This window comes from Labrus mixtus, chromosome 1 (genome assembly GCF_963584025.1).
Source record: "Labrus mixtus chromosome 1, fLabMix1.1, whole genome shotgun sequence".
Taxonomy (NCBI): domain Eukaryota; kingdom Metazoa; phylum Chordata; class Actinopteri; order Labriformes; family Labridae; genus Labrus; species Labrus mixtus.
The window spans coordinates 12,388,844-12,415,322 of NC_083612.1; the positions used below are offsets into that span (position 1 = coordinate 12,388,844).

The 26,479-nt window shown below is 39.4% G+C and overlaps 1 protein-coding gene across 1 annotated transcript in view; it reads right to left on the minus strand.

Moving 5' to 3' along the window:
* Positions 1–26,207, minus strand: part of tspan4a (tetraspanin 4a) — a 150,500-nt gene extending 124,293 nt beyond the window's left edge. Inside the window, exon 1 of the mRNA XM_061026180.1 lies at positions 26,099–26,207. The gene's annotated coding sequence lies outside the window, so the exon portion shown is untranslated. The remainder of the gene's footprint in view (positions 1–26,098) is intronic.
* Positions 26,208–26,479: the final 272 nt, after the last annotated feature.

Here is a 26,479-nt window from a genome sequence, read left to right on the forward strand (position 1 = left end):
TTCAGTGTTTTTCTATTAATAATTCACATATGACCAAAGCCTGAGATTTTCAGATGTAGATTTCACGCACAGTGACGACGGGGCAGACGCTGAATTCACACATGATTGTGTTCAGGAAAGTGGTTTGACTTTGGGTCTAAATTTACCTGAAGGGAAATCTGGCCACTTGACAACAGTCAGGCAGGAATCTAAATTGGTGCTTTTGTTTGGTGTCACATAAAGATGGTGTTACTGTTGGCTTGGTACTAGACGATAGATAGATAGATAGACCCACAGAGAAGATGAAGTAAAGCAAACTGGAAACAATGTACTGGAGAAAAGACGGAGAAGGATGAAGAGAGACCTGAACTAAAAAATAACACAAATTAAATGTAAAAAAAAAAAAAAAAATGTACTTACTGTGTATTTGTTTATGCTAGGATTGTGAACAAAATAAAAACCAAATAAAATGTAGTAATAAAATTAGTAGTAATACAAATAATAATACAAGCAGTAAATAAACCTGAACTCCCTTGTTGCATACATCCCTCTTCTCTCTCTCTCACTCTCTCTCTCTCTCTCTCTCTCTCTCTCTCTCTCTCTCTCTCTACCTGCTGCACACCTGAGTGCATTCTGTGCCAGTTATCATCTGATCAACATTTTTGATTCAAATCAAATCAAACATTTTGATGAATAAAGCTCGGGGTTTAAATTCTGACTTTGTGAGACGTGCTGTTTAAGTCTCCATCTTCTGAGCCTTTTGGTTTGATTATTCTCACGTTGAGGAGGTCCTGAAAGTGCTTTTAGAAATCTGAATACAACTGACTAAAATTTAAAAAAAGCTGCATCATCATTTCAATGACAGTATTTGTTAACCCCTTCAGGGACATCACCTTTAGAAAACAAAAGGTGAATAACAAGTTTGCAGTGATTCACAGAAACACACTATTTGTCTTAAAAAATAATATTAATATTAATAGTGATAATAATAGAAACAATTGTGAGAGTGATTCTAAAAACTTGAGATATAAAGCGTTAAAGTGAAAGAATCGAAACAGCTGTTTAAGTTAATTCAACGTGAAAGAGGAAAGCCCTTCAAACATTACTGAAGTCCGGTCTAAGGTTAATGAGTGACTGTTGTGTTTGCTTTATTTAGATTTGAATAAATGAGAGAATAGGTAAGAGGTGGTTTCAAAGATGTTACAGCTGAGCTTTAAATAATTATTATTATTAGAAAATAACGCCTTCAATGTTATGTTAAAATGTAAAACGTTTCTGCATTTAATGTACATTTCAGGATAGGATAGGCAAATTTATCTTAATGTAAATATTGACCATTTGAATTGGTACTAGTTTGTGATGTGTTTTTAAAAAAAGCACACTGCCTTTAATATGACAAAGACTTATTAAAGATCAGGAGATAAGCATTAGGCCTCAGGGGAAAAACAGTCATAGCCGATATTCATTTTTATCAAGAGTTCATTATCTCTCTCTTTCACTGATGATACTTAAACCTACTGTGAGGAGTTTTATATGACCTACAAAAGCCCACCTCACCATCAGGAATGAGACGAACTGTATCGATAATGTTATTTTAAAGTGTCTGTTACCCCTGCCACCCGGTCAGTGTCAGACAAAGCCATTTACAGCAGACCAGACGTGTCTTTGTTTGCACTTTTCATAACAAAGCCTCACAGTGAGTGATGTGTTTGACAGTTAGATTAAGGCAGGATGAATTGTAAGTCTGAAAACTCTACATGACAAGATCAGTGGAGACACAGCTTACATACAGGGAAATGAAAGTTCCTCACTTTAAAACAAAAAGTTAATTTATTGTCAAAGTAATGAAACAGACCGAAATGAATACTGATGACTCTAAAAAAGCAAACAAACAAAGGAAGAACAACTTTTTCCATGAAGTAATATTTAAAGCCTGAAACCACAACCTGGGGGGGGGGGGGGTAGGTGTCAAATGAATCGATAAACAGCACACTGACAAAATAGGCTTTCCTCAGTGAAGATTGTACATGTGTGACATTTTAAAAGGCAGCACATTGAGATCATTTTTTTTGTGAAGAAAGTCCTTGAAATGTTTAACATGTACAGGACAACATCAGTAAAGAGACGCACAGCTTTGTTGCAGGTTGTTGGCAAGAAGGACACAAACTGAAAGGAGCTTTAACTTAAAAGTAGAGCTGAAAATATTAAGATCAATTAAGTCACAAAAAAATCAACTTGACATTTAAACTACATGGACATTTGTCTCATTATTCGCAAAATTAAGTTTCATCCACTGAAATATCAGTGGTGGAGAATAAAGTCAGGTTCTGCTTTGATTTTTTTTTACTAATTTCAACACCGTTCTTCGTTTGAGTGACTTCTACACTTCATGTCATCCACTGTGGACACATGATGGAGTTTCTTTATAATTCAGAAAATAATATGAACAAGCTTTTCACTCCTAAAGACTATAAATGGATAATTAAACGGCAATTAATCCCAGAGCAGGTGACGAGATATAAAGACCAGAGGACTGAGTCACACTGCATTACAATCGATTGCACCAAAGGGCATCAAACATGAACTAAAACATGAACTTACTTATTTAAAAATCGTGATAGAATAACATGAATCCATAAAGCATGAGAGTGAAAATGAGTCCCACTTGGGTCAGTGTACGTTGAATGTGCTGCCTTTACTCCTTTTTGTTCATAATGACTTAGCATTAATTACTGCTGCTAACTAAGAGGGTGATAAATGAATATATCAATTAACAAAAGGCTTTGACAGGAGGGGACACAAAACAATTAATCAACCATAAAAAGAGCAAGTCATGTGTTTCTGCCTGATCATTGATGTTTGCAGCTGTGTTAAATGGAATTGCTCACACGCAGAGCCAAACAGATATTCTGCATATGCAAAGTGTTTGAATGTGGGCGGCAGAGAACTGAGGCTCTATACGCCTACCTGCTTTCATTTAGTCGAGAAGAAATCAGAAATGAAGACAATTGTTTGGTATTCCTGCGGATCAGGGCACGCAAACATTAAAAAAGTGCCTGCTGTTTGAGGGTTGACGCTGCTTAGTTTTGTGCCCTGAAGTAGAAATTACTCTCTTTTGACCTGCTCGCCCACAAACCTGACAGCTGACACATTATGCACCCGCATGCACTGTTTAAAGGTTAAGGCTCGTGATAAACTATATTGTTCTCAAGCAGGAACATTTATTCTTGACCTTAGAACGAGTAGCCTGACAAGACACTTTAAACTCAAGATCAGCTCACAAAACTTTGAAGAAGCTTTAAAGAGCAGGTCTGTAAAACTGCTCTCACCCAAAAGTTTAAATTCACGACAGAATAACTGTTGCTCTTAATGACTAGTCTATGGAGAACATACACTCAGTCCTGCAGCTTCTCAAACTACTCAAACTTTAATACTTTCAGTTCAGCAGCCAAAAAACTGTGTTAAAACCCTCTGTATGTTTGAAATCAAGAACATCGACTTGGCCTTTTTTTTTTTTTTTTAGCTTTTAGGTTTTCTCTTATCATAACAACGAGCTTACCGCCGCCCCTCATACATGCACAAAACGTATGTGGTGGTAGGTTCCTAAACCTCTTAAGTAAATATAAATGAGAAAAAGAGCTGACATGGAGTGAAATAGACTTGTGAAGTAGCACTGAATCAATTCAATCAATCAATCAACTTTTATTAAGTGTTATCTCGAGACACTTTACAAGAAGCAGGTAAAATACCTTACTCTTTGTCTGTTAACATTACAAAAGAGCAGGTAAAAAGACCTTACTTATTGCTATGTTACAAAGATCCGGCCTATCCATCATGAGCACTTTAGCAAAGCAGCAAAAGTTAAACTGAATCTCTACATGGTCAAGTAAAGTTCAATTAGTGCAGCACTCAAGTAGAAACACACACACAGAACACAATAGATAAGATTGAAATATCAGGAAGTGTTGAGAAATCCACTTTTTCATTGATTTTTTAGTCTTCATTGGATTTGTGGTAAATATAAAATAACATCAACCTTTTCCTGTTAAATGTTGTTTTCTTAACACAAACTGTCACCTGAACCTGCCTGACTCTGAATGTTCGGCTGGCCTGGATAAGAGGATGAGGATGCCTCTTCTGCACTTTGTGTTGGTGCTGCGTGCATCGCAGAGCTGAAGGTAAATTACCTATCATCAGGTTAGGTGAAGTGAGGAAATTAAAATTTAATTATTTAAACAATGTTTATAGCTTGAGCTGCCTCCACAGAAAACAGAAAACTAATTAGGTTTAAAGTTGTTATCAGCAGGTTCGTGTCTCGGTGTGTCCTCAGACGAGACAACAACCAGCAACGATGTCGCCTTAATAAGGTACCTAATAATAGACATGCAGATAATTCTCATGTATATTTAAAGAAGGCCTGTCAACTCGTGATTACACTACAAACAGTCATTCCAAAAATGTGAAAAGGTGAAGTAGCAAGAACTAACTCTTTCATAATTTATGATGTAGTTGCTGCTTGCAGGTTTGTCACAGCATTGGACAAAAGACGACAGGAAGCTCGCAAATAGTGAAAAACAGGACTATGCCTCTAATTTTTAAGTACATTAATCATCATTAAAAAATTAGCTAAATAGGTACATCAAAATTAAGCTAATCAGCAGCTTTTATGAGCCATGAAGAGATCTGGCATTAACACATGGACTTAATGATCTCCCAGGAGACCAAATTGTCTGTGACCACGCTGCAGCAGCATCCGTCCAAGTAAGATGTTTCAATGTGTCAAGGAGAACCGTCTGGAAAGTCATGACGAAATGTGCTAAATGTGAACTGCATTGGCAAAGTGAGAAATCAGGCACTAACTCCACATAACAAAAGAGAACATGACGAACTCTAAGCTTACAAAAAAATCCACCGTGTCGAAGCTTTGTGTGCACTGGGGATTTAATTACTTCAAATTTTAAAGCCTTTTTCAATAAGTGCCTGTAATAATTTCTTTTTCTACCCCTGCACGCTGCACTGCACTCATTGTGCTCCCCCCTGAGTAAGAGAACATATCTCAAAAACTTCTTCTCTGTGCAAATAAACTTTTTTCTTTGACCACTGATTGTCATTAAATTGTTCAATTTTGCAAAATATTCATATATGCTTCCCCCTTTTTTTTTTACCCAGACTTACTTGACAGGATTAATACCACTCTAAGGTTTCAGCCAGAAAGTGGTTAGCTTAGCACAAAGAAACAAGCAAGTTTGGATCTTCAGTAAGTTTTTAAATCCACAGCTGCACCTCTGAGGTTGATTATCAAATACAGTTTTTGTTAATCAGGGGGAAAGGAAGTGAAACCCATTCAAATTGTAGTCTCTCATTGGTACAAAAAGACTAAAGAAACTACTGTTCCTGATATCATACAATCTGATCCATCAGATGTTCATGTTTCTGTGAACTGTATATAGAGATCAACCAACCTGTCCAATAGGTTACACAGGATCTTCACCAAGGAGATCATGTTTATGTTTTATGTGACAACAAATGTCAACTTTTGTTGTTATTTTTTTTTTACTCTAGCTATGAACCCCAAAAAGGGCATAATATGACGTCTTTAAAGGAACAACAGCACTTTGTTAGGTTTAAAGGTCAGTACGTCAATGTGTCATGGGACGCGCATAGTGGTTGGTAGTATATAACCTTCATCTTATAGTCTAACCTACTGTAACATTGCAATCTGTCCATTTTACATTTCTTTCTTCTTCCTCTTTTTTTTTTTTTTTTTTTTTACAGTTTCCACCTATGAGATATTACTTATTTAACTTAATAACTCAACTTTAGAGTTGCTAGTGGGCAAATTTCTTAGCAAAATGTTCCATTTCTTGAATTTCCGTTATTATTGGCTAAGTTAGTTAACCAGCTGTGGCTCTTATACGACTCTGCAAGAAATCAACAAACGCACATCCAAATATGTTGAAGGGCTACTGAGTCATCCATCCCTAGTAACCTGTAAAAACATGTGAAGAAAAAAAATAATTTAATTTACCGGTAAAAAGTTGCATTCAAACATGCGGTCGTAACCGAGGGTAAGCAGCAGCGGTAGCTTGCAGTAAATGAACACATTACAATGCTGTGACAGATCATTCTGACACATTCTGACATATGCATGGTTAACACATCGATGTCACTGCGTGTGTACATTAAATAATGTTAGCAGGCCAGTTATTAACATTAAATGTGGATGACTGATTTCCATTATTTACACCTCAGATGATATAATTACCCATCACTGCTGCCAGAAAAAATGCAAACAACCACTGTCCCCGACTTAATCATGCTGTAATGTCTTATCATTTACAAATTGACAAGGAAATGGCATCCAGATGCAGCATTCATCAGCCTGCGATACTGCTGACATCACTGAGGAAATCTAATTTACAGCTATAAATATCTTCAACTGTTTATCTTCATCAATATCTCCGTCAATGCATCACTCATTGCTGTCATCAGCGGTGTCGGCAGGCTCATGACTGATTCTGATCTCTCCTCAACACCCAGCGTGAAGACCTCAGCATCTGCAGATATGATGTATGCATACGTGTCACATCTGCCATTTGAATTCTGCTGCTAATCCCTCCTAGCAGGATGGTTATTACTCTGCTTGCCAGTCAAATGCTGCCCAAGAACAGACAAATAAGCTTTGTGTGGACGTTTATTTATGGACATGAAGGGAGGGCAAAATCCCCCCGAGGAGGAAAGCAGCAACGTGGGCTTGCTGTAAATGCATCCATCCATTTCATAGACACAAATGCACAGCTCATACATGTAAAAATTCAAAATCGCATACATGCATGTACAACAGCCCCCACTGTGTTAACATGAAGACCGACTGTTGACAGATTCATACATACAGTACCTGACACCCACTCCCAGATTATGTTCTGTGAACACATTCTATTTACATCACAGCAGATCAACAAGATCATTTTTAGTCTGAGATGATATGATTTGTATTCATTTCCAAGTAAATGCCAGTAAGATCTGTTGCTTGAAATTTGTTATTTTTAGGTGTTTTCTATAACAGCCGTTGAGGGAAAAGCAATTAAGATCATTTCAGCTCCATATATGCACAGGCTGAAATCTGATTTGCGCAGCCAGGAGCAAACACACGTCTTTAAGATCTGAGTGCAAAAATCAAATCAAGCTGTTAAATCTGATTTGAGAAAATCAATTTTACAGAGCCGTCTTTGTTTCCAGACTGAAAAGCATGAAATGTTTGAAATGTAACAGAGACTGCTAATGGATTTGTCTGATTGTCAAACACGGTGTTGCTCATTACACAGAATAGATTCATTACAAGTGAATGTGTGCACTCATGTGTACTTTATGCAAAAACTACATGTGTGTGTGAATGTCCAATCACAGCCCTTTCACAAAGTCTCTTATCAGCATCTTTGATAAGCATACATCCTATTATAATTTGAGTGTAGTGTGAAGCCTGTTTAACAAATGCTTCAGAAGCATAGTGAGACGCAGTGAGTTGTGTGAGTTTATAACATATTCATTTATCTGAATGTGTGCATAATGCATTTGCTCCAGTCAATGCTGCATAATTTCCTTGTATTCACTGAGTATATAGTAATACACAGGCATTGAACTTCTAATAAATCCACCGTTTCATTTATTCAGACAGACCCGCATTGGCTTGGAAACACACGGAGACATCTGTCCTCCCTCGTTCGTGGCATTAAGAGAGTTTCACATCAAAACACATGTGAAGAGAAAACCAGGGCTGAACTCCCAGTGTGAGTAATCTCATCAGAGGAGTGTTCATACAGGTGGCAGTGTGGAGGCAGACCTGCCTGATCTATAAGACACAGAGCACCAGAGAGATAACCAGTGATAATGTCCCAGGAGCAGACATGAAACAGCTCAGATTGGGCTGTAGCAGCGGATACACAACTGTGTTTCTGTGCAAGTGTGTCTTTGTGTAGGCATGTGTGTTTGAGCTCCATCTTTTTCCTCAAGGACCCTGGTCCATCATGTGCTCCTGAGGCTGTCAATAGAGTTTTAAAACACACTCTTACAATTGCAACAGTCTGAGACCCAAGGGCATCCTCTGCTGCCTTATTTAACCTGACAGGCTGCGAGCCGCAGAGCCGCTAATGTCTTGTAATGTTAAAATCACATCATGTTTCATGCATGTGCTCCTGTTTTAAGACTATTAGAATCTTCCAGGCAACGGAGTCCTTGCGGTCTGTGGTGCCGCATGCAGATACTTTCTGCAACTTCTGTGACAGAGCCGACACAAATTAAGCATAACCAGAGAGAGCTGCAGGTCAGCAGCTGCAAAGTGACGACGCAAAGCGTTTTTAATGAATTCCTGTTTGTGAGAAATAATGGAATAATGTTAAAAGATATGTTGAGATAAACAGCGCATTCACTCAAAGTCACTGTGACATGAGATCTTTTAAGGGCTATTCATAATTTGATAATCTTTTGGAAATTATTTGATTGAGTTACAATGGAGATGTTACACAACCATCTGAAGGACGATGTCCAATCCTTGACGGGAAGTACAGAGAACAAGAAGGAAAACATAAAGCTGCAGCTACCAAGTGAAAGGAGTGATGTTTCTTTATTTGCATGATTATCGTTGGATTACGAGTCATTTGCTGATACATGGTCTGATTATTGCCCGCATGGATTCCAAGAAACGAGCGAATGTTGCCTTCCGGGAACTACAAACCCTGACAAAACATGTTTAATAGTCAAATTAAGAAATGATTAGAGAGGTTCAAGTGGGTATCATATTTCAAATATTGGAAATGTTTAAAATCATGTTGGCCAATCGAAATAAAAAAAAACAAAATGTAATCTCACAGAACAAAAATCTGGATTTACAGATTTGATTACAAAACAATACAATTTGATACCATATGATATGTTACACTTTATTGTAATTTGTCTTGGACTCCAGTGTTGACTACCCATAGTTGCCTCGCCAGTAAACAGTTGTGGTTGCATGATTACATTGAATACAATCTTCGGGTTTAAACGTTCATATTCGATCTTGGCAAAGTGCATAATGAATACAGTTTGACCTTGATGAGTTTAATTAGCGCTGTAGCGTGTAATTCATCATCCACATTGATAGCCTGCACTGACAAGGTCATTTTGCAAGAGGGGCTGCGCAATAGACCATGTGAAGAGGGGACGTAGCCACTGTGACATCACAGTTTTGTTCGTGGACTGTTACAAGTATTTAAGGCTCTTTTTGACATCCATCCATTCGCTTTTCCTGTTCGCGGGGGACTGGAGCTGATCCCATCTGTCATTGGGCATGAGGCGAGGTACACTGGACTGTTTGCCAGTCAGTCACAGGGCTGATATATAAAGAGACAACCAAACTCACATTAACACACACAGTATATATATGAACAATGTAAAGTCACCAATTAACCTAACATGCATGTCTTTGGACTGTGGGAGGAAGCCGGAGAACCCGGAGAGAACCCACGCGTGCACAGGGAGAACTCCTGTCCAACAGGGAATAAATATATGACATAATGTATTAAATATATAGGGATACCTATGGGAAGCTTGAGTCCTGTTGGATAAATGTCTTAAAGGCATCTCACTTGTTCACACTTTTTAAGTAAATCTTTTTAACGCTGCCCCCTCAGACGTTCCCCGGTCCCTAGAGCACCCAATCCACCCTGATCCAGCTCAGGTCAGCTGTTTAACAGCGGTCAGTGTTGTGTGGTCAATAATTTGCTCCAATAGAGAAAAAGGGATTGATCATCACATGCCTGCAAATGTTATCCGAATGCAATTACATGTTCCATTGAACAGAATCGTTTTCTTTAAAGGAATGTGTCAACGAGTATCAAGCAGCTGATTGGTTCTGCTGTCATGGGAAAATAAAAAAAACCATCAAACTTGCTTTCATATCTGCCTCCACGGTAAGACGTCCACACATGATGTTGTGCTTTGATAACCAGTAATCATGAGGTATTATTACAGCCTTTTCTATCTCTATGCCATTAAACACAATGGACATTCTTCTGCTGTCTTTCAAGTGTACACAACGCCTCCGTGAGCAATTATTAACATGACTGTTAGCTGAGAAATTGTTGTGTGAGGAGACACAAATGTTTCATTGTGGGGGAGGTAGGTGGCTTTGTGATCGCACGGTGTGTTAAAGGGAATTAAAACACAGCAAACAAAAGAGTGACTGATGGAAAAATATTTTTAAAAAACAGAACTGCTGTGTGAGGACAACAATGGGATATCCTGCATGTTGTTCACGTTTTCGAAGATGAATTAAAGTTATAACAAAGGCAGACACTTCCTAAGAACTCTTGGCTATTTAGATGTTTTATGTTAGGTGTTCTTATATTTCATCATCCAGCTGTAGCCATTTTAAAAGTGGTGGCAGGTTTCATAGAGGTGAATTTCAATCTTCTCTATTTCAAAATGAAGGATGTCTTTATTCCCACTTTTTCCACCCATGGTGCTAGGCGGCTGTTCACCAATAAGTCTGGTTCGGCTCAAAGTTTCTTCCTGTTAAATAGAAGTTTTTCCTGGCAACTTTTGCCAAGTGCTAGCACAATAATACATACTGTATAAAAGAGTGTGATCTATTGTGCTCTTTATGCAAAGAGGGCTCTTAAGTGCTCTTAATGGTGGAAATGATGGCTTCCATAATCTTCTTATATCAGACAAACCTCATTAAAACACTATCACCAACAAGGCTTTAGCCCATCTCTCAACAGTTGTGCACTTTTCGACCCTGCATGTGGTAATAAGCCCCGTTGTGTTTTTTCATGGACCCAGTTCAGTCCACTTTATCTGTGCCTTGCCGTGCCAAGCCGAGCCGTGATAAGAACCTGAATGGACAGTTTCAAGCTGCCTTGAGTCACAGGTAGTCAAAGACATATGCTCTGATCTGAACCTGATTCTCTAAAATATGAATGTATTCAGCTTCTATTGATAAGGGAGTGTCTGACTTTGATAAATCTCTGTGATCATCTCGACAGCATTGACGGGTTAACCTTCACATCTATTGTTTCACATGAAACTGCTGATGAGCCAGAAGTCTCACACATGAGACGTGCCATCATATCAGTCGTGCGTTTCATATTATCATGTAGACTGCTGAATAATGTATAAAATGAGCTGCCCAGACCTGACTGCTGTCTTCTCCCAATGATAAGTGTATGCAGAGACAGAGAAGACATTAAAGACAATAGTTTTCATTCTTGATCTTGGAGAGATTTAACATGTCTGGGATGAAATGCTGTTGAGATATTATTCTAATAATCTAAACATAGCACTTATTGAAAGCATTGTGATGAATATTTAATGTTCATATTGTGGAATTGAGATATGATAAGACTTTATTCTGAGTCATCTTTGAGATTTGTAGACTACTGATCATCTTCAGCCTGAACAATAGAAAAAGTATCATCCTTGAAACACTGATTCTGATAACACACTAAATTGTACAAATCTGTACAATTAAAAGATAATCCCTCTTCGAGTCCTCAGAGGACATACATGTTCTTTACAAATATGTTGTATCATTTGAGAGAGTTGATTGTATTGGACTATTTCCTTCATGTCTAAATACATATGTATGCAAAGCAGCAGATTGTGTGTGTCTTAAAAAAGTACAGTGGCCATATTTATTGTAATAAGGGAGCATGGTGTTTATTTTCTTTTGTTATTTAATGTATTTGTCAGTGGACAGTGTGCGATGACACAGATCATTTATTCAAAGAAAAATGAAAAGATGGTTACACCAGATTAAGCGAGTTGCTAATGTCCATCTGTAGTCCAACATAAAAGTGACACAAGGCATACAATAAAGTAACACACCTGACAACACAAAGTGTCATGTAGTACAATGTGGGCTGAGTGGATTTCTTTTCAATAATTTATGGATGACCGTGTCTGCTGTTTGAAACCTTTCTGGCTTTAAAACCTTTGAAACAAACTGAAGTGTACACCCCTCTTCACCTGCTGCGTGTTGAACTCTTGACCAGCTCAAACAAATGCAGATTTTTTTTTTTCTGTTTTTTTCTTTCTGAAAAGGAAAAACTAATCAACCTTTTCCACACAGAAAGGGGAAACATTACACTAACTCATTTTTTTGTTGCTGTTCTGCATCTCATGTCCACTTTAATTTATCTCCTCGCTGCAGTTTGAGGTCCAACCACTCAGATAGGGAAACACTTGTCTATGTCTCAGAAGGTATTACCCGTGTTGGGAACAATTTATCACTGTTTTTTTTCTTTTTTATTGAATTTATTTACTGGAAGAGTGCAGAAAACTGAGTCCTCTTGCTATAAGGACTACATAGAGAACTGAGAGTGTCTGTTTTTTCCTGCACACTAAGAAAGTATGATTTATTGTAGAATTTTGAAGTGGTTTTATGTGGACTTAGACTCTTCAGTCTATTTGGATTTTCACTCCTCCCTCTGCATGAACATGGACACACTAAGCAGCTCTGTTCTCTTACAGTACAATGCTCACTAAATGGCTCGTTTTGCCCCCGGTGGCCAACTTCGGAACTGCAAGCTGGCACTGCAGTGACAATAGTAGCACCATTATTAACAGGTAGAAAAGATGCTCTTTGTCATAATCACAGCTTAAAACAAGTCATCATATGAGAAAACACTCGGCTGAATTAAACAGTGAAAGAATGAATACAAGCTTTGTTTTCACCTCTGACACGACTGACTTTGTTCTCCTTTGTTTTTAAAATCTGACATGTTTGTGGCTCGATTTGCTCTTCCTTTTTAGCACTTATGAATAATCTGTGGACTACAATCATAACAATCTGATAAGAGGTAGTATTATGCAAACAATTCAAGGTTAAATCGTGAATATTAGAGCGCGGACAGAAAAAGCAAACATGCTGTAGCTCCTCTGAGTGAATAATTCATGATGGAATTATCAGGTTATTAATGCAGGGTCTTTTTTAAACACTACACTGTTTGCTTTTATACTGCACATTTGGCTGCTGATGAATGAATGAATCACTGCAGAATTAGGTGTTAAAGTCTTCTATTTTTTTTTTTTTTTTAAGTCCAGAGAGGAAGAGCTGGAAGAGGAGAAATGCATTTTGAGCTTTTTTTTTTTCCTGCACATTTCTGTCAGACGGCTCTGAGTCCCGGCGAGCTGCCGAGCCTCTGTCAACAACACTCTTCAAACTTTTCTGTAACGTATCCTCCACCCAAGGAGGCAAACACAAGTACCCGGTAACGTATTCCCCCCGACTTTCGACAGCTTTGTTTCCATGGCAACTAATCCGCAGGCTGTGTCGGTAAAGAAGTACCTTGTGAACTTCTCAATGAGAACAAGTCGCTGTGGACTGTTGAGTGGCAGGCTGTGAATGTTAATGATATCACACAGGCCCCCGATAAGAGCGTGTGTGTGTGTGTGTGTGTGTGTGTGTGTGTGTGTGTGTGTGTGTGTGTGTGTGTGTGTGTGTGTGTGTGTGTGTGTGTGTTTGTGTTTGTGTTTGTGTTTCAATGTATTTCAAACACACATCACCTGACTCCCTCTGTCTTTAAACATCATTACTATATGCATGGGCGGATAATCATGGGCCTCGGGCAAAGACACGCTGGCGGCGCCTGCATCTCTTTGTGGTCAATTTAAAGTCTCTTTGCATCACTTTGTGGTTGTTTCTTTATCTCTTCTGGGTCATTAAGTGTCTCCCGTTAGCTGTTTAATACTCCTCGTGTCTGTTGTGTGTCCCTTTATAGAGTCACATAGAATGTGGTCTTCTTAAGTTTCCTTATTAGGGTTGTGCATCTCTTTGTGGGTGTATGAATCGTTCTTCTACGTCTCCTTGTTTTCTCTGGGATCATTGTTCCTGTTTGCAAACATTTAGAAACAGTTTGGTAGTTTTGCATTTCTGCACAGGTTTAGTTTGGGTGATTTAACATTTTTCACACATTATTTGGCCCTTGATCTTGTCCAAACCTCCAGGGCGCAGAGCGGGAGAGGCGAGAGGAGAGGCCGAAGATGGGGCGCTCTTAGTCGGACACGGGTCCTGATGTACCCTGGTGTCAAGCTCTGGTTCTCTGTATGTCGCTGTGATCATCTTAAGTAACTTCATTGTTGTTTTGCGTTGCTCTCTCTCTCAGTTTCTGGCAGTTTTTTGTCCGTTTGTTGCTCTGCATCTCCGAGTAAAGATTTCACGTCTCTCTGTGGTTGTAAAGTCTTTCCGTAGTCTCTCAATTGTTTTTGTTTTTTTGTATCTTTTGTGTGTCCCTTTTTAAAGTCACAAAAATACTGGTCCTATTCACTTTTTTTTGTCGTTTTACCGTATGATCTCTTTATTGTTGTTTGGAATCTATTGTTGTGTAGGTGTATGTTTTCATGGGTCTTTTGTCTTATTTTGTGGTCGCTGTGTTTTCTCTTCCCCCTTCATGTCTATTTGTGGTTTCTTGGGTTGTTTATGTTCGCTGTCTTGCATTGTTTGTGTCTGTTTTGTGTCTAATGCTCTTTCTTTATGTTGTATTTTTTTATTGCCACTCTGCATCTCTCTGTGATGGTTATGCTTCTCCTCGGGATGGTTAGTCATGTTTCGGTCATTTATCATCTCTCTGCTGTCTTTGGGGCATTAAGTGTCTCTCCCTGTAGATGTTTCGGGCCTCAGTGCCAAGCAGCGCCCTCCGGTCTTGAAAAATTAAGCCAATGCGTAAGTGCAAAATTCTGCAGTTTGTCGAGTGTCCGCTTTAGGCTGGCTCCAGGAACCCCGACATCACATACACACAACAGCCAAAAAAGCCGTTCAACATGTTTACAGCCTGGTACAAAAAACGAAACAGGTCTGATTAGTTATTGTCTTCACTCGCACACACTGTACAGGGGGTGAATTCTTTTTAAACGGCTCCGTTTGGATTTTGAAAACAATACATGGTATCCATAGTTAGGCGTGTAGCTGACATGATTGACAGGTGGGCACGATGTAGCAGTTCAACAAGAGGCTTAAAACCCGCCTCAGCTCTGTCTCTAAGCCTGTCGTTAGGTTGACTGAAAGTTAGACTGAAAGTTAGACTGAGACAGGATTTCCAACATGGCGGCTGCCCATGAGCCTCTGGAGCCCCCTGCAGGAACAGATGGGTGACGTCACTCAGGCTTTGTCCATGAATATTCACAGTCTATGCTCTGTGCCGACTATAAGTCACTTCATAGTCACACATATATTGTGACCTTATGAAGTGATCTAATAAAGGTTGAGATTTTCACTGTGGTTGTTATATGTATGTCTGTTTTAGTCTATTTGTGTTGTTTTGTGTCTCTTTAAGTGTTTTGTGCGTCTTTGAATGTTTGAACCTTTTTTGTAGTTTTGCATTTCTCATTTTTTTTGATTAATACACTTTTGGTCTTTTCTGCTGTCTTTGCTATTGACACCTGTTGTTACCTGTTGTTGTTTAGCATTTCTTCGTTTCCATACATCTTATTGTAACTTTCACCTGTTTTTTTTGTCGGTCAGGATCTCTTTCTTTCTTACTTCTTTGTGTCTTTTGTGTGTCTCTTTATAAAGTCACATTTACTGAGGTCTTATGAAGTTTCCTTATTAAGACTGTGTCTCTTTATTTTTAATAACGGTATCTCTCTTTGTTGTCTATTGGAGTCTATTTGTGGTTGTTTTGGATGTATAGTATTTTCTCTTTGTCTCTTTGTGGTTACCTTTTTGTGTTTTCTTTTACTTGTGTCTGTTGGAACTGTTCATTTATTTTGTTCTGTAAAGATTTTGCTCTCTTTGTATTTCTTTATAGTCATTTTAACCCTCCTGTGTTTGTTTTGTGTGACTTCATTGGTGTATTAATCTCTGAATTGTTGTTGTTTTGTCTTTGGGATTCATTATTTAACCTTAAAGTTGGTTTGCAATAGTTTTTTTTTAGTCAATTTTGTGTTGCTATGTGGTTGTTTGTTTTTTTATATTTTCCTTTCTTTCTTTCTTTATGTCTCTCTGTTTGTCTATGGTGTCACTTTGCAGTTGCTTTGCATCTGTTGTTGTCTGTTTTGTGTCTTTTTGTGGTCTCTTCACATCTGTTTTCTCAAACTTTGTCCACATTTTTCATCTTTTTATGGTTGCCTCCAATCCCGTTGTGGTCTTCTGGTGTCTATTGTGATCATCCCCCTTCTCACTCGTGTTGCCTCTCTGCTGTTGTTTTTTTGTGTGCTTCATTCTGGTGTGTTTGCGTCTCTTTGTGGTCATTTGAAAGTGGTTTCAAACAGAAGCTCTGGGGCCCCTGAACACGTGGGCTCCTGGGCCTGTGCCCATTCTGCTGCTCTATAACCCGTCCATGTATATATGATGATGAACAAACCGTAGATGCACCTGAGTGTGAGTCTGCATGGTTGTGTCCAGGATGGAGCAGAACGCACAAAGGGCACAGTAATCAAGCTAACATCGTGTACATGAGGGTTGATTAGGGTGCTGGGAAATGATCGCTACCAGGGGCTAATGATGTGTGTCATCAGGCACTGGGAGCTGATTGGGGATATAATTAGATGAATCATCCCAAAACGGCATAAAGAGGAGATATTACATTGTTTATCATTCTGAGTGTGAAACTGCTTTGAAACTGAGAAAGAAGATACAGAAATTTAAGAGAAAGCTCTAATGAGCGCTACTGAAGACAAACAGAGAGGTTTGAAACAAAGCAGTTTGTCATTGCACACAAAAAATAAATGCTGAAAAGATGCCAGAATGAAACTCTCTGGGGTTTTTAACGAGACAGCAAGGCAAAAAGCAGATCTGAAGAGAAAGATTCAGCGAACAATGGCTGACTATTTATGACAAAGACTGCACAACCTCCTGATTATCTCATCAAATGTGTGTTATTTCTGTGATCTACACAGGTTATCTGAAAGTTAATAAATAAAGGAAAACAGAAAGCTGAATGTTTAGAGTAAATAATGATTCAAAGCCTTACAGCACGACTTCAGGTTTTTTTTTGGGGGGGGGGGGGGATTTTTGCATCCATTTTTGCCTCAAAATACTTTCTGATTCTCTGCAACTTGAATTAGCTTGTCAACCTGTGTTCACATCAAGTAGCCGGACGTGGCTTAAAATATAACACAACTTTCATGCTCGGATGGACGGCAGCACAGTAAAGCACAATGACAGAGCAGAGCCAATGGGCTCAGCAGTGACAGTCTCTGAAACGGTCCGAGGGAGTCGAAAGATTCACAGAGAGGCAAACTTTAGAAAGAAAATATTAAAAAGCACACAGCAGGTGGCATCATTAGGAAAAAGAAAACGACAACCATACAAGCTTTTCTAAGTGAAAAGTTTGACAAAGTGTCTGAAAAAGGGCCGACCGAGGTCAGGCGACGGATCACAAACAGATGTATAGAGCTACTTTGATGTCGGACGAAAACTTCTCAAAGCGACAGCAAGCATTTTGTTTCTGGGGCTGCAGAGTCTCCATGAAGCTGCAGCTGAGCAGCACATGAAAGAGTCTAAAAGCACCAGGCTAAGCTGTCAAATTAGCATTAACATAAAAAAGCAATCTCGTTTGTTTTCTTTGAAGCACCAGCTGCATTATACAGAGACTGTGAACATCAAATATCATATCAGTCCACTGCTTTTCTCCCGGGTAAAAAAATCAACTTAATGCCTACGGTCCTTAAATTAGCCTCCACGACATCTTTGTTTTACAATTTCACAAGTAAAAAGCCTTCACTTATTTCAATAAGATGTTAGTCTCTACTTTACCTTGAGGCAAGAATTATTAAACTAATCACCAAAACTAAAAGACAAAGTACATTAGTGCCAGCATGAAGAGATTGCTCGGTCTTTTGGCCGTATGGAGGCAGCAGGAATTATTTTCATAACCTTAGATTATCAAGGCAATTCAGTCCTTTGATCATCTGCAGCTTACAGTCACTAGGTAAATACACTGTCTGTCCTATATTGATTCTCTTCAGAATCAGAATGAGTTTTATTTACACGTGCAAGAATTGTGTAGATGTTGTGGGTGCAGAACAGTAAACATGAATGTGGAATAAAAAGCTAATAATCAGTTCTACTTCTGTCAAGGAACCTGAAGCTCCCGCGAGGAGTTTTTAGCTGGTTATGAATTAATTCTGTTAAAGTAGAATAGACCATCAGAGACAAGATTGATCATACCTTTGTTATATTAATGCTGCTGCGGGGTAGGTGTCAGATGAAGTGATTTACAGCATGCTGCCAAACAGACCACCGCAAAGATTGACAATGAATGATGTATTTCACCGTTAGGAGAAAGCAGGGTGACATTTTCCTTCAGAAAGAAACTACCTGAAAATGTACAGGACACAATTTAGCAAGGTCATATTCTACTTTGTCCACAGGTGGGCGCCAAAATCTAGACAAACTGGAAGGTTCTCTCAGGAGGTTTAAGAAAAAAGAAATGATAAGAAATTTAATTATTTCGTTATTATATAACGATATACAAGACATACTAGAAGTTTAAATATATGTTGTGTAAGCTTTGATGGGTTAGTCTTTACCGCTTGAATATAATAGACGTGATGCATGAACTCTTGAACAGATAAAGTCGCTGTCTGTAACATTTGGTAGAAATATTTGATCCTGGGCTAATCAAAAATGGTTTGAATTAGAGGTCTATGCATATTGAGACGCTCCCTCAGATTAAAAGAGGATAGATATTTGACTTCATGTTGGGAGAAGAAGATACAACGGATAGTATCTGCAGCTTTCCATTTAGAAAATGTGCACAAGAACCAGTTATACTCCCAAATAGAGGAGCTTCAGTGTTAGGATGTGTCGGGGTTTGGGTGGCTGTGCCAAGGAAAAAAAACAGGCCTGAATGAATCCCATTCAAAGTCTCCACACTGACTCAAAAATTGCTATTCACAGACTCCCTGTTGAGTTCATTTAAATTTTGAAAAGTTAACAACAAAAATCCAGATGGGACAAACAAACAAAGACACATCTAAGAAGAGCTGAGGCTATAATTCTGCCACTCTGTTGAACGGGGATAATGTTTTAATTCAAAACAAGATGGGGAAAAACAAGACAAAGTAAAGCGGTGTTACATTTTTCATTATGTGTCGGCTGTCAACAACAAATCTCAATTTGCTTTGTATTCAAAGTGTGTCCCACTTCAGGGCGACGGGAGGCTTGGAAACTTTCTGAAAGCATTGTACTTCAAATGTAGTAGACAGACACTCTCCATTTTAAAGTCATGAAAATTGATTTTCACTCTGAGGCTATAGCATGATCCGCACCCAGGGAGCCAACCTCTATAAAGTTAGACTAAATCCATTAAGATCAGCAAAGAACAGCCACGACCGGCTGCCAGAAATGAATGCAAATGAGAGTGGAGCTCTTACTTTGAGATGTTTCACTCAGTGCAGACTGCTCGGACATAACTTTATGAAAATGTGATCATATCGAGAAGCGGAGCATGGAGAGATAAAGCCTTGAGGAAAGGGAAGAAAAGCAGGTGATTTTAAGCATGCAAACTGAAATGTACAGGAAGTATTTGGACTTTGTGGACTGCCTGCATGTTTAAAGAATTCCCCCTGCAATGCAAAATGATATGTTATGTAAAGATTAGTATGCAGTTGCACCACCAAGAGGGCTAAAAAGAACCACATACAGACTACATAAAGAATTTAAGTACTTGCTGCTATTTTTACGCCTCCTTCTTCACTCCTCTTCAAAGGAGTCTAAACAAAGGATTGAATAGAATACATAACTGGGAATGTCAGCCAGAAGCAGTAAATTACGGTGGACAGAGTGAGATACCGGGTGTGAAGATGAGTGGAGCCATAAAGCAAGGAGGAGAGAGAGAGAGAAAACCCTGCCTTGTATTTTTTCTGTGTTAAACTGGGCGTGAGACTGGGAGTCAGCAGCAGTGAAAGAGTGTGGTTATGGTTTGTGGTTTTTGCTCGGCACTAACGTCTCGGCAGAGCTCTCAACGGGGAGGAACGGAGCAGAGGGGACGAAATAGACCCTTCACAATGTAAGAGGCCGTGCTGGAGCCTCGCATCCAGGACAGAGAGCAACACAAAACAACCACAGTGTGACATCAAGTATGTGCACTTAAGTGCAAATTATTGTCACTGTGACAATGGATGTCAAACATACTCTGCCTTTATAACCTCTCTCATTGGAGAGGACAGCATTACACAAAACCTCTCCCCCTCATAACCCGATGAGAAAAGTCATTGCATCAGGTTAACATTGAGGAATGGGTTTAAAAAGAATTAAGTGGCCAAATGTTAATTATACCGAGATTATTAAATGATACATGACGTTTCATTAAAGGAAGAATATATCCTCTGAAAATAACTCTGTGAGTCATGACTGTCTACAATGGGAGTAACACCCGAGTCCTATGTGCACTTTGTTTACATCGCCAAGCCAGACGGCCGGCTCATCCCCTCGCTTATAAAAGTTGTTTAATTGAGGGACAAGAGAAAAGAAGAATAACATACTGTACTCACTGCTTAATTGAATGTCACTTAAGCGTTTTTAGATCATTTCGTGTAAATTTACATGCAGTGTGAAGATACGAGCAAACTAAAGATCGCTAGCATTAGCATGCTAACACAACAATGCAGCGCAAGTTGTTTTTGGTTTCATGCTGGTGCTCAAGGGTGACATCTACTGGATCAAAAATCACATATTCTTCCTTTAATAAAGGCATTCCCACATCAAATCCCCCTTATAACCACAAATTAAATATACTACAGTTTATGTTTTAGAGATGAAACAACCAATATAAAGTTTAACTTAGCTTGATTAAAAAGCTGATGGTAAGTTTTATCTCCTTTGAAAAGTTTGAGCTAGCTCTTCCACCTGTTTCTAGATTGTATGTTATAGGCTAAACTTGTCAGTTAATAGTTTTAGATTAATTTTTTAAAGCAACAATAAGTAGGAATTCGGTTTGGTGCGCTTTGGCGCCCACCAAAGGTGTCAGAGTGCAACTGTCGTAAGACACACAGTGCTGAATGATAGACCCCCCCCCCCCCCCCCCCCCCCCCCCCCCCTCAGACAACGTGCATTTGTTTACGAGCAGAGGGTGACGAAGCCGGCACAGACATCATGAGAAGCTTAACACCCATGTCGACAAATACAACTCTACAATCCTCTTCAGCCATGTCTAAGGGCTGTGGCTATATGGCTGCATTAGAGAGGCAGATTTATTATGATGGTTTGAAAGGTTACAAAAGTGTGATGCTAACTTGAAGATACACAAGAAAAGTTTGTTGCAATCTGTTATGAATAATATCTGATGTACACTCTGCTTCTTGCTCGGTCACTCTCTCTTTTTCTCACCCTCCTCTGAGCTTCAGCCGTTGTATCAGATAGTACTGAGACAGGCTGACTGGCTTCTTTTTATAACTAAAGGCTTGTGTATGCACTAGTTTGGCTTCTCACAAGCTGATCTCGGCCCGCTGCCAAAGTTACATACTGAAGTAAACAAGCGATCGGGCCGCCCTGTAGACATCGGAGAGACGAGATCCTCCCTCTTAAAAGTTATTGTGCTATTAAAATGAAATTTCAATACAATATTACATGAATGTTTAACTTCTGAAACGAAAGAAATGGATTACATCTGAAAAAAGTGTCATGGTCTAGAAATCGGGGTCTCGACATTTAAATGCCAAAATACGTTCACATTGTTCCAGTGAATTGTGGGAACCAAGTATCTTTTTTTTTTTTAATTGTTCAAAGTGGTTGTGTTGAAGAAAGGATCAACCATACATCTCATTGTTGTTTCCTGTGTCATGCTGCAGACAGCAGAAACATTCATGTTTAATCTCCTTGTATCTTATCTCATACTGAGCCTGTTGCTCCAATCGTTATTTTATATTGGCCTTATCACTTTGTAGTAGGTCTAATCTGCTGTGGTGTGAAGTAAATATGGTTTGCAGTGTTGCTTCAAATGTTTATCATTCTATAGAATAACTCTGTTGTTTCTTTCTCCTTGTATTTTTGTGCACCACCTCTCACTGTGTGTCCATGCTGAACAAAATCGAACTGGACATCCCTTCTGTATATGTTCCCTCAACCCCGATTTTCCCTAACAAGCTGCATGGTTTTTATTTTTTATTCCCATGCTCAGAAAAAAACCTTCTACCAAGACAAGAGTAAACATCAGAGAAGTAAACAAAAGAAACAACCTTGTATTTTACTTATATTCAACTTGACATACATCCAGCCTCTTAAACGAGCTTTCCTCTTCTGGCAGGACAGGAGAAAAGTGGGCTTCAGGAACATGGGGCCAAAAAAACTGCAGGCATAAAAAAAATGCACTGAGGGGAACAACGTGAGAGAGGACAGACTGGAATCTGGCAAAAAAAAAAAAAAAAAAAGTGAAGGAACATAGAAGTGAGGGGAAATAGGGTGAGTGAATTTAGAGCAGCCTTGCACACACACACACACACACACCTGCAGGCGGCAGCACAATGCAGCCTTGTTACATCCACCTTCAGTGGAGCCAGTGTTCAGGGCAATTATCCAGAAAGTCACCACACCTCAAGAAGCCCTCAAGCACGTCAGAGAGCCAGCGCTGGACAAACAACACCAGCTGTGGCGATTAAAGCAAACACTTGACACTTCCTCTCCCAAACATATTTCCACTGCCTCCATCAAAACAGCGAGATACCGTGTGCGGTCCAGAGCCAGTCGCTCAGATTGGAAACTGTGTGTCTGTGAGTGTGTGTGTGTGTGTGTGTGTGTGTGTGTGTGTGTGTGTGTCCGCAGCAGCTTTGGTCTCGGCCAGAGTTTGCCGGCTGAATGTAAACAGTGGGCAGATGCCAACTGTCCGCAGCCATCAGTCCATCAGTTCAGCCCGGCTGGAGCTGATGAAATGTGGGAGGACATGGGGAGAAGGAAGCTGCCTCCCTCTCCTCTCTGTCTCTGTGCTCGTCCTGATATGTGTCAGAGCGCTCTGACTGACACACTGAGCCACAGAGAGCTGAAGATTTCATGAGCAGCAGTCATCGGTTTATACATAGAGCATAAGCTGGAAACAATGTGTCAGTAACTTGTTTTATACGGTTTAATTCAACACTGTTGGATGAAGAACTAGGGATGTAACGACACACTAAGCTAACAAATCAAAACATATATCACCATACTGAGTTTATGATTTTCACATTTTTATGCTGCTGTAATTGTTTTGAATTACCGACCAAGCGGCAATCTCGGAAGTGAAAGGCAATGCGGAAGTGCAAAATTCTGCAGTTCATTGAGTGTCCTCTTGAGGCTGGCTGCAGAATCACCAGAAGTCACCTACACACCCATGCATACAAGCCCGTTTCTTCAGCGACGAAGTTAGCTCATGTCTCGATTGGCACACACTTTACAGCGGGTGAACTTTTATGATAACTCATCCGTATTGTTTTTTATAAAGGATAAGCGTTATTTACAATAAGGTGTGCAGCTGACCTGATTGACATCAAGAGGCTTAAAACCTGCCTCAGCTCAGCCTGTTGTTAGTTTGACTGAAAGTTAGGCTGAGAGTGAGACAGCATTTCCAGCATGGTGACCACTGCTGATGAGCCTCTGGAGCCCCCTGCAGTAACAGATGGGTGACGTCACTCAGGCTTCGTCCATGAATATTTACAGTCTATGTTACGGACACAATGTGTGCTGTATTTTTGCTCTATCATGTTAATCATCAGACCAAATCCTTGAAACAGCAGTGATTCTAATAATCTCTTTGCTCATGCGCTCATTTGAATTTTTTCTTTTTTTCTTATCTGCTTCCCAGTTCATGTTATTAATATGTAGCTGGTCTCTCGAGCTTCTCAACGTAAAGCGTTGTTTTAAATGCTGCATCATGTTGGTTGTGCTGGTTGTGTCGTTCATCAGTCTCTTTCAGTGTCTGCAAAATCTGTTTTTATCTCGTTTGCTTTACAATTTAAAACAGGACGCATTCTCAACCTCAAGATCTTAACTTCTGTACGCCTCTCATCTTTAGCGACGTCAAACAAGAGAAGCTAAAAGTATATAGCGCCCTCTGCTGTTTAAAAAGGAGTTACGCAATATATTTTTTGTCTCATTTGTTAGAGTTGACCCTTATTTGTGTCAATGTTAAATTGTATCACAAGGAATAGTTACATCTGTATTAAGAATCCTTCAGGAATTGTCATTGCACATATTTTTCCTCAAGCTTCTCTGTTCCTCTACATTAGTTACCACATGTTAAAGCTGCTGCTAACTGTTGATTACAGACAAATGAACAAATTCAGGTTGTTTACTGATTATTCTCTGAGCTTTCTTTTGTTTCACATTTCTTTTTTGGACATATTTCAAATTTATTGGTCTGTTTTTTTCGGAGGATCAGTCGGATGAAATGGATTATAATATCCATTGTATTAGTTTCCTAACTTGAGTTATTTTTATTTTTTTAAAGGGAGCAGGTAATCTCCCGAGGGGGGGAGGTCCTGAAAAACAGGACATTTTGAACAGATGGGTATGGTTATTCAGCATGAAGCAGTGAAAGTTCAGATGACCGTGACCGTCACAACAAAGCTGTTTCTCTCTCGCTGTGTACATCACTGTGTTCTTGTAGACACTAAAATGCATCATTGATTTGTTATGTCAACCCAAGCCATGATCCTTCCTTAGAAAATAATCATGGTGTGGGCTAGAATAGTAATGTTTAAGCCCACTACACTGACGTCAGAAGCTGCAGTGGTAATGTTATAAGGTATCCAAGATGGCAGGCAAAGCAAAGTTAGACACTAGAATGAACCTTTCTTTGCTTTTATATCAATGCTAAGTGTTATTGGACGTATTTACAGTATCAACGCAAGAGCAGAGAAGAACATGCAGGTGAGTAGGAAGCAATTACGTAGCTCAGTTACATCAGTCACTCACTGGTTGCATGAGATAAATTGAATCACCCCCTCCCTAACCCCTATGTTCAAACATCGCCCCAGTCTGAAAGGTTCAGGCATTTTTGCAGGAGTTTTGTGTACATGTGAGCATTCATTGCTACTTGTGACTTCACTGCCAATAATAAAGTTAAAAAGGATCAAAAATCAAAGTGTGTCTTAGGGGGAGGGGCTGGGAAGAAGTCTGGAAGTTACTTCTCATTCAAATGTCTTGCAGCTGCATTTCATTCTGGTCTGTGGAGGGCTCAGTCAGTGTACATAAAATGGAATCTGTCAGTCTACTAGCATTTATATATTCATGACAGACAGTTAAGAATCAAAACAAAATTCGGTTGTTTTTTGACAGCTGTGAAAATTCAAACCTGGCTGATGCAACAATAAGAAAATACACCACAAACACATGAGGAAGGGCCCTGAACATCTTGTGTTTTAACTGTTTTTGGTTAGATTTCCGTTTAATAGAGCTGAGCAGCTTTTTAAAGTGGAGATTCATTTTTAATTTGCCACATGTAATATGGAGCAGCCTATGGGTCCATTTAAAAGCTCTGCCAGGCTAACATAAGGGCACATTGTATAGCTGTGAATTCTTCTGCTCTCTGCCAGCCAGCCATGGCTGTAAGGAGTCAGTGAGGCCTTCAGTTCCTGTAACCCCACCAGAAAAAAAGGAAAGGAAAACTGATGGGAGGGAATAGCCTGAGGAATGGTTGGTATTCTCAAATGTTGTTCTTCTGCACAAGTTTATTTCTGTCTTTCATCGAGGTCCAGGGAAACATTCCTCGGCCAATCAGAGAGCCCCTGTCTCACTCACCTTCACATCTCCACAATCTGATAACACAACTGATTGTATCAGCAACAACTTACAATACGAAAACAAGCTGACCAGTAGTAAAGAGTGTTTTTTTTATAAGGAAAACATACTTGCGGGGAACAACTTCAGTTCAAGAAAGATTAATGTAATCCTCTCCTTAAGTAAACCAAGAGCAACAACCTTCATTAACCAATCCACACAAGATAAATGGAAGCGGGATCCGGTTTATCCTTTCTAATTAGACAAACTGAACCCACAGGAGCGCACTATTTATCAAAGTTAAATCTCTAAAACAAGGTCACTGACATCTGTGCTGGGGCTGGAATACAGAGCAGAAAAGAAAAGCGAAGAAGTGGAGAAGTCTGAAATGAAACACCTTTAGGTTGAAAAATGTTGTTTGATTGAATTAGAAAAGTGAAAATGACTTACCACTCTTTAATCTCACTCTCTGCACTCTGTCCTCTTCTTACTCAGTGTATGAGAAAACTTCCCAAGTTGTTCCTTCCCACAGACTCTCTCTCTCTCTCTCTCTGTCTCTCTCTCTGTCTCTCTCCTTCAACATGCATGCACATGTGATCGTCAAAGGGCGACCCAGCAGCAAAATGGCGACATCATGTGGTGAGGGAAGTTACAAACAGCACTCAAAATCTATTATAATCATTTTCGGTGCTGTTGGCTCGCTGACAATTTTCAGAAGTAATTTATGGACTAATTTGCTCTGATTCAGTGGGCGATTTAAAATCAGTATCTGTTGAATACAAATGGCTTCTTTTAAGAACTACAAATACATTTGGACATACACAAAACACA